Here is a 9,594-nt window from a genome sequence, read left to right as displayed (position 1 = left end):
TGAATCCAACATACTATAGAATTTCAACTTTTGTCCTATGATCCATTAAGAATAAAAAATACCTTTGATTTTAACTGATTTATCTCCTGACTCAATCCTATCACATATTTCCTTAAAATATTTCTCAACTACAATGCTTCTCTTTTCTTCCCATCACCAAATAACATCATATCATCAACAAATTTTTGATGGGTCACTGTTGGTAGACCACTTGTGATTTTAAATCCTTTTATTAACCCTCTGTCTTAAGCAGACTTAATGGCTCTCTCCAATGCTTCAACCATGATAATAAAGAGGAAAGGAGATAAATGATCCCCTTTCCTTATCTCCTAAATAATTCAAACAAACATGTAGGCAATCCATTGATGAGAATTGAAAACCTCGAGCTTGACATGCAATAGAAAATCCAATTCTCTCATTATCTGTTGAAACCGAAGGGATCTAGATATTTTCATAAAAAACTCCAATCAATCTTGTCATGTGCCTTCTTAATATCTAGCGTAATGAGCATGCTTGGGGACTTGTTGCATTGAATAGAATGTATTGCTTCTTGAGTAAAACTAAATCCATCAATAATTGACCTTCTTGGAACAAACCTTGTCTGTTCCTCTGAAATTATATGAGGAAGAATGAGCTTTAATCTATTTGCCATGGCCTTTGACATGATTTCCTAGATAGTATTGCAAAGATAAATGGGTCTAAAATCATCTAAGCTCATTGTCATATCCTTCTTGGGAATGAGAGAAATGAAGGTATTATTGATCTCCCTAAAAAAATTACCTAAATTCCTAATTGCCTGAATGGCCCCAGTTAACTCCTTTACAAGAATATGCCAATATTTTTGGAAAAAACCAATAGGAAAACTATCTTGACTCGGGGCCTTACTTGGATGAAATTGAAATAGGGCTGCCTTAATTTCATCATTGGTGAATTTCCCTGTCAACATATATTTCTTCTCCTCAGTTACTAGGTTGGGAATGTTTTCAATGAAGTATTGTTAATTCTTCCAATCAAAACCCTCCCAATTATTTAGGATTCATGTGAAAAAGTGGACATAATACATAACAATTTCCTCTATATATCTATGAAGGTCCCATCATCTATCTTCTAGCTTTTGATTCTATTAACATCTCTTCTCTTCTTGGTTGAATTGAGAAAGAATTTTGAATTCGTGTCCCCTTCTACCAGCCAAGTCTCTCTAGATTTACGCCTCCAGAAATTTTCCTCCTTAGCCAATATATCCTCAGTTCTTGATAACAACTCCTCTTTGAGATATCTTTCCTGACCCATACTAGACTCCATTACTTGGTGATTCAGATTGTCCATTTCTTTTTATAAATCCTTTTTTGAAGCAAAAATCTCCTTGAAGTTCTCTTTGTTCCATTTGAGAATATTTTTCTTAATTTCTTTGAGCTTTGCTACAAAGCAGAAAAGTCTAGAGCTAGTGAATTGTTCTTCCAACCACCATTCCTCCATCAACTTGAACAAAATTATTGTCTCACATCCACATATTCTCAGACTTAAAGGACACCATACCGGTTTATTGTCTCCTATAATCATGAGTAGAATTAAAAAATGGTATAATCCAAAACAAGGCATTATGAATGCCTTGAGCCTAAAGGGGAAGGTAGAGATCCTCTTGGAAAAAAAACTCTAATTTTTTAGTTATGTTGTTGAATCCCATTCTTCTATTATTCCAGGTGAACACCCCTTACCTTGATTCAAATTCTAGCAAATTGTTTCTGTAGATCCAATCCTTGAAATCTAGTTGTGATTGACTAGCCCTATGAACACCCCCTCTTTTGTCAGCTGAACAGATAATATCATTTTAAAGTCTCCTCCAATAAATTTATGTGGACGAGGAAAGGCAAATAGAAAAAGATCTAATTCCTCCCATACTTCCCTCTTAGAGATGTTGGAAATAGGCCCATAAACATTAATCAATATAATATCTGACTATTGATGCTACCTCCAATCCAATTTTTACCATTAGCTATTTTGTCAAAAGAGACCCCTCAAGATCTCTAAAGAATAGTAAGTCCCCTAGAAGCACCTTCTAATTGAACCCATGTTGATTTCCAATTGCCAAGTTTTCAAAGAAACAAAGTCATTTCATCATTGGTTAGTTTTGTCTCTTGCAATAAGATTATATTTGCTTTTGAAGCAAAGATCCAATGCCTAACCACACACTATTTGTTAGGGGAATTTAAGCCCCTAATATTCCAAGTTAGGAGCATCATGGCCCCTAGGCAAGTGTTATTCTCTTCCCTGGTTTTAAAAGTGATCTTATTTTGGTTTGATCCTCTACATCTCCATCTTTAGATCTCAATTCAGATAGAGATTTCCTCCCCTTTCTTTTCACTGATGTAATTCCATAATCTATTTTGCATTTGCTAACCATGTTTTTAAGGATCCCCCCTTTAACTCCATCTTCCACTTCTTCTAGCACCGTAGGAATCTCTTCATTCCAAAATAGAGCATCCTACTCCACCTCTTCCAAATCATACAACTCCAAGATTTACCTTATCACCTTCTTCTTTTCTTTAATAGTATCTTCATTCTCCTATTCTATAGTTTGGGTTTAATGCCAAAAAATTCATTGACCGTTTCTAACTCAAAGCCCATTGAATTCATATCTTCTTCACAATTGTTTAGTAGACTACCCACTATGCCCTCAAAATTCATCCCTACTATTTCTAATTTCCCATCTTTTAGTATAGGGATAATGTCCCCATTAGCTAAGGTTTGTTGGCTGAGTTCATTTCGCTTAGTAGCGAATCTACCTTCTATTTCTTTTTGAATGGCCTCAACTTCATTTTTAACGATTGTTAATTCTTCTTCACTTAGTTTTTCAATATCTTTTGTCTAATTCTGATTTGTATTCCATTGGGTTCTCGAATATCCTTTCTTTCTCAGGGTTTGTAATCAATGACTCTATGTCTATCCATTCCCCTTCTTCCAAACCTAGATTGTTGAGTCCAATTATGAGTTTTGTTCTTCTACCTTAGTCCCATCCCATGGTTTGGGAGAAGGATATTTCATCCCAATGTCTAGATCAACCTCAAAATCCTTAGAACATCTCGTATGGAACCCATGCCCAAGGATATATTTACCTCACTTCTCATTCAAATCAATTTCTATTCTTTGTCTCCATTTTCCTTTTTTCACAATGATTTCTAGATTATCTAAGTATTTAAGATCGTTGTCTAAATCAACTAAGATTTTACTTGCACGCCTAGTTTTCCATAGATGAATTCTTCCTCTATCCTTATAAATGAACATAGGGCATCACCAATCATTGCTAGAGTCTCCAAACTCCAATATTCAGAAGGCAAATTTTTCATTTTTATCCATTTTCAGAATCCCTTAGGTTTATGGTTAATCAGATCAAAATTAGGCTCCCAATCTATTCGATACAAAATCCTTTATATAAAAATAAGTTTTCCATATAGGATTTCCTTCTTTAGAGATTTATCTATATAATCTATCAAGAAAAAACCATTTTCTAGGGTTTAGATGCTTACTTGGCCTTTGAATTATGTTGACCACCACTCCACAATATCCTCCCATTGTCTATTTTCTCCCATCCATTTCACAAAGAGTCCGCCTTCTCCAAGATGTCCCCACACGAGCCTTAAAGTTTTCGCAGGGATAACCATAGATCTAATTTTTTTATTATTTGGAGGGAACCATCCTTTCTCTTTGGTTTCTAGTGCCCCCCAATTAGATCCTGCTTCTTTTTTCTCTGCTTAATTAGTTTGAATCCTTGATTGAAAACTCTAACTAGAAATAATTCCCTACCACCATTTGGTCTATTATCTTTGATTGGTCTCTTCTCAAATTTGTGGGTAAATCTCCCCGATCCTTGGCTAGGCTGATTGTTGTTATGAAATCCTTTGCTTTGTCGAAGACCTCTATTGTGTGTGTTCTGATACTACCCATTCACCCGTTGACCGCTTGCCTGAGACTACTTCGATCCAAGTTGGATTAAATTTTCCACTGTAGCAAATTTTGGTATCTTTGAAAATTCATGCATGTGCTTTTCGCAAAATATTCTGCCTTTTGCCTTTTCATCTCCTACCTTTTTTCGCTCCATCTCACCTTTTATATGTAACAGTTTTTTTAATCTATATGTTTAAAATGTATTTATAAACTTAAATATATTTTTATTATATGAAATTAGATAATTTAGTATTCAAATTTATTTCATTTAATTTATAAGATTTTTTTATATTTTAGTGATAATTTAAATATGTATAATTATATGTAACATTTATTTTAATCTTTATCTTAAAAATATATTTATAAACATAAATATATTTATATTACATAAAATTGGATAATTTATCATTCAAATTGATTTCATTTAATTTATACTTATAAATTTATTTAAATATTCAAATAAATTTAATTCAACGGTGAATAATAATATTTATTAACTAGTATAAATATCTCAAATAAATCTATCTAAAAATATTATAAAGCATAGTTCAAAACTGTTGTATTTAGTAAAAAAATGATTATTTTATTTAAGTTTGAATAAAATTGGATAGATTAAAAATTAAATAAATTATTATGTTATTTGTCATAGCTACACTCATTAGTATATTACTTTCAAAGTATTATTCACCTACTCCAAAATAATTATAACCAACTCATCTATCAATTAAATTATAAATTCTTTACCTATCATTGTATGGATTAACATTAATATTATTATAAATATAATTATATAAACATTTTTCATTAAATTAGGATTAAAATTGTAAAAAGCGTATATTTTAGAAATATTAATATATTATATTATGATTATTGATACTGTCTTATTAAAGTAAAATTTACAAATGATATTACATTAATATAATAAAAAACTAAGTTTAAGATTAAATTTAATGCTTTTTTTAAATCTGCAAAGGGTCATAGCTAATGCTTTATATTAATATTGAAAAAGCTTTTTTTATTAAAAAACATTAGAAAAGTATAAGAATTTTGAAACTAAAGCTAGAGACCAAACCAGGTTGATCCTCTAGGATTCTCAGTCGAATGCCAAAGTTTTAGAGAGACATTTTTGAGTTTTTACAGAAATCTTGAAAGCCCTAACCACCATCCTAAAATGCTAGAGAAAATAAATCAGAACTTGAAACACTTGGATTATGGAGCATGAGATGAGGAGGGATTAAAATGCCCACAAATTGAACCTAAGGAAGGAAACTCCATTCCTTGTCCCGAAGGAGCCAAGTTGCAAATCGTAGGAACCTCTTTAATGAACTAGACTGGAGGAGTGCGGGAGAAGCTAATAAAAACTTAAGGAGGCTCTAGACCTAATTCTTCAACTATCTCTTCAAGCTCAGCTGCCCAAGAATTAATCTTTTCTTCAGAGACAATTAGAGGAACATCATCATCTTCTAGGTATTTATTAACCCATCCTCTATCATTAATCTTAGTATAACATAAAAGATTCCATAGGAAGTTTGCATTTTCCTCAATCCTGAATTTTCTCCCCTAGAATAGCTTCTCATCCTTCATGTAGAGAATGCAAAAATGAGAAGGAGGTTTCCCATTTCTTATCATTACCACGTAGTCCATTGGTAGAGGAATTGTCAAATTCTAATCAATATTTCTCATTACCCTACTAAGGTCCCCCAACAAGCTTGCCTTGAAGACTTTCCTATATAGGGTCTCTATCTTTTCCTTGGAGAGACCCATGTAAAGGAGTGTTTCCACAAAGAACACCAAGATCTCCATGTTAACTCTATATTTGTGATCGATCCTCAAACATTGTTCTCCCATAATCCTTTTAATTGCCCTAATAATAACTGGATTATCCAAATTCAACACTTCCTGTAGACACCTATCCTTAATTTCTCCCAAAAATGCCAATTTCCTTTTAGAGGCTACCAAATGGATAGGGGAGTCAATCTCACTTTTTGCTCAATAAGGGCACAATACAGACAATCTACAACTAACTTCAATGCTTTTGAAAAAAATATGTTTAAATGAATAAGGAGAAAAGCTAATGAGATTAGCTTGCAAAGGAAGCCACATCCATCTTAACTCCAAACCTAAAAAAAAGATTGCCTACTTGACTGAAGTTTGAAACCTTGGCTCCAAAAACTTTCCTCTGCTAAAAATAGCAAGGCAAAAGACAAAAGTTAAACAACTCTTTTAGACTCGATCCAAAATTGACAAGGCTTCAATCCCAATGAAAATTATTTAAGGATCATATGGTGTCCTGAGGGGTCATATGGTATCATTAAGGGTCATATGTTGTCCTAAGGGGCCACACGTGTTAGAATACCATATGACTCCTTTATACACTATATTACCCCTTAGGAAATCATATTGTTGCAAGGGGTCATATGGTGTCCTAAGGGGTCATAAGGTATCCTAAGGGGTCATGTTGTGTAATTGGATGTTAAAAAGGGTCATATGGTGTCCTAAGGGGTCATATAGTGTCCTAAGGGGTCATATGATGTCTTGAGGGGTCATATAGTGTCCTAAGGTGTCATATGGTGTCTTAAGGGGCCACAGATGTGCTAGAACATTATATGAATCCTTAGGACATCATATTGTCCTAAGGGTTGATACAGTGTTTTAAAAGGTCATATGTTGTCCTAAGGGGTCGTGTCATGTACTAGGATATTAAAAGGGGTCATATGAAGTCCTGAGGAGTCATATGGCATCCTAAGGGGTCATATGGTATCATTAGGGGTCATATGGGGTTCTAAGGGGTCATATGGTGTCGTTAGGGGTCAATGGGATCCTAAGGGGCCACACATGTGTTAGAACACCATATGACCCCTTTAGACACCATATGACCCCTTAGGACATCATATTGTCCTAAAGGGTCATATGGTGTCCTAAGGGTTCATATGGTGTCTTAAGGTGTCATGTCATGTACTAGGATGTTAAAATAGATCATATAGTGTCCTAAGGGGTCATATAGTTACCTAGGGGGTCATATAGTTACCTAAGGGGTCATATGGTGTCCTAAGAGGTCATATGGTGTCCTAAGGGGTCATATGGTGTCATTAGGGATCATATGGTGTCCTAAGGGGTCATATGGCGTCGTTAGGGGTCATATGGGGTCCTAAGAGGGGACACATGTGTTAGAACACCATGTGAACCCTTAGGACACCATATGACCCATTAGGACATCATGTGGTCCTAAGGGGTCATATGTGGTTGTAAGGGGCCACACACGTGTTAGAACACCATATAACCCCTTAGGGTGTCATATGGTGTTCTAGGGGGTCATGTCGTACATACTAGGATGTTGAAAAGGGTCATATGGTGTCCTGAGGGGTCATATGGAGTCCACAGGGGCCACACATTTGTTATAAACACCATATGACCCCTTAAGACACCACATGACCCCTTAGGACATCATATTTTCCTAAGGGGTCATATGGTGTCCTAAGGGGTCATGTCGTACATACCAGGATGTTAACAATTATATGATGTCTTGAGGGATCATATGAGGTCCTAAGGGGCCACACATGTGTTAGAACACCATATGACCCCTTAGGATACCATATGACCCTTTAGGACATCATATTATCCTAAGGAGTCATATGGTGTCCTAAGGGGTCATGTTGTGTACTAGGATGTTAAAAGGGGTCATATGGTGTCCTATGGGGTAAGTAGAGAGGTGGAGGGAAGGAGGGAGGGATGTATGAATAGAGAGAGAGAAAGAGGGGAGATAGTGATAAGTTTAGAGGGGGCAAATAGATAAAGAGAGGTGGAGAGGGAAGGAGATAGAGGTAGGTGAGATATACAAAAGTGGAGGGGAGAATTGGAGTGAGGGATAGAAGGAGAGTTATTCAAAGAAAGGAGGGAAGGAGAGGTACTCTTTACTCCACCTCTCTGTCAATTACCCATTTATCTATACTCTCTATCTCACCTCTCCCTTTATGTATTTATCTCTTCACTCTCTATGGATATCTATCTTCCCTCCTGTTCTCTATATCTCCTCTCTCCCTCTCTCTACCTACATCTCTTTCCATCCCTATCTACTTTAATCTCCCATAATTCTCTACCTCCTTCCCTCTCTCTCTCTCTCTCTCTCTCTCTCTCTCTCTCTCTCTCTCTCTCTCTCTCTCCCCCTGTTTATCTCTCTCCCTCTCTCCTTCCATCTCCATACTCTCTCTTTGGCTACCTATATCTATCTCTCTCTCTCTCTCCCCTCGTTTATCTCTCTCCCTCTCTCCTTCCACCTCCATACTCTCTCTTTGGCTACCTATATCTATCTACCCAAGACCTTTCTTTAAATACATCTCCTCTCCCTCACTCCAAGTCTCTCCTCCACTTTTGTATATATCACCTATCTCTAGATCTCTCTTCTTCCCTCTCCACCTCTCTATATATTTTCCCCCTCTCAACTTATCACTATCTCACATCTTCCTCTCTCACTTTCTCTCTCTATATCTCCCTCCCTACAATACCTCTATTTTTATCTTTTCTTCTATCTACCAAACCTTCCCTTATCACTTCTATCAATCTCACTCTCTCCCCTCTCTCTCTCTCTATTACCTTTTTCTCAACCTACATCTCTCTGCCTCACTACCTATATCTATACCTCTCCCTCTTTTCATTTCTCTCTTCTTATCTATATCTACCTACCTTTTGCACTTCCCCCATAAAATAATTATATGAATACCTAGATAGATAGATAGATAGATAGAGAGAGAGAGGTGCACAGAGAAGGAGAGAGATATAGAGAGGTTAGATAGATAGAAGTGGAGGTTATATTGAGAGAGAGAGAGAGAGAGAGAGAGAGAGAGAGAGAGAGAGAGAGAGAGAGAGAGAGAGAGAGAGAGAATGTATGTCACATATTTAGAGAACACAAAGGAAATATAAAGAAGGGTAAGAGAGATAGGTTTAAATACTGGAGGAGATGAGAGAGCGAGATAGAGAGAGAGAGCTTAGTGATTATTGAAATTTGATTATGTTTGAGAAATTATAAGATCTAAATATTGGGGAGAGAGGAGAGAGCAAGATTGAGAGAGGTGAAGGGAGGGTGAGAGAGAAAGGAAAATAGATAGGTCTAGAGCTTAGGGGAGACACAAAGTGTGAGATAGAGAGATAGAAAGTGAATGATGATACAAGCCCACTGATTATTGAAATTTGACTAAGTTTGGAAAATTATAAGATCTCCCAAAATCTAGAATCTACATTATGACTCCTAGAGATTTGAAACCACTCTCAAACATCCTGACAAAATATATGTAAAATATAACTTAACTGTTATATTTTATGTATATATCCCACTGAAAAAATTAAGGGAATGCTAAATGAATTGCATACAAGTCCATGTTACTAATCTAACTTTATGTAAGCAAAACACGTACGTGTTTTTCTTACTGAACATAACATGTACGCGTTTTGGCTTGGATTCAGGCTCAGTTATACAAGCCTTAATGTGAACGCATTCATGTTAATAGTTTTTAGACATTTTTTTAGAGGGTGTGCACTTTTTTGCACACCATCTTGGTGCACTTACCCAGGATCTAATTTTTAGGAAGAGCATCACCATCCTTTAAAGACTTTGAGTCCTTATGTTTGAAGCTTGGAATAGAAGAGGGAATATATTCA

The sequence above is a fragment of the Cryptomeria japonica genome, chromosome 1 (assembly GCF_030272615.1).
Source record: "Cryptomeria japonica chromosome 1, Sugi_1.0, whole genome shotgun sequence".
NCBI lineage: Eukaryota > Viridiplantae > Streptophyta > Pinopsida > Cupressales > Cupressaceae > Cryptomeria > Cryptomeria japonica.
This window is presented reverse-complemented; position numbering follows the sequence as displayed.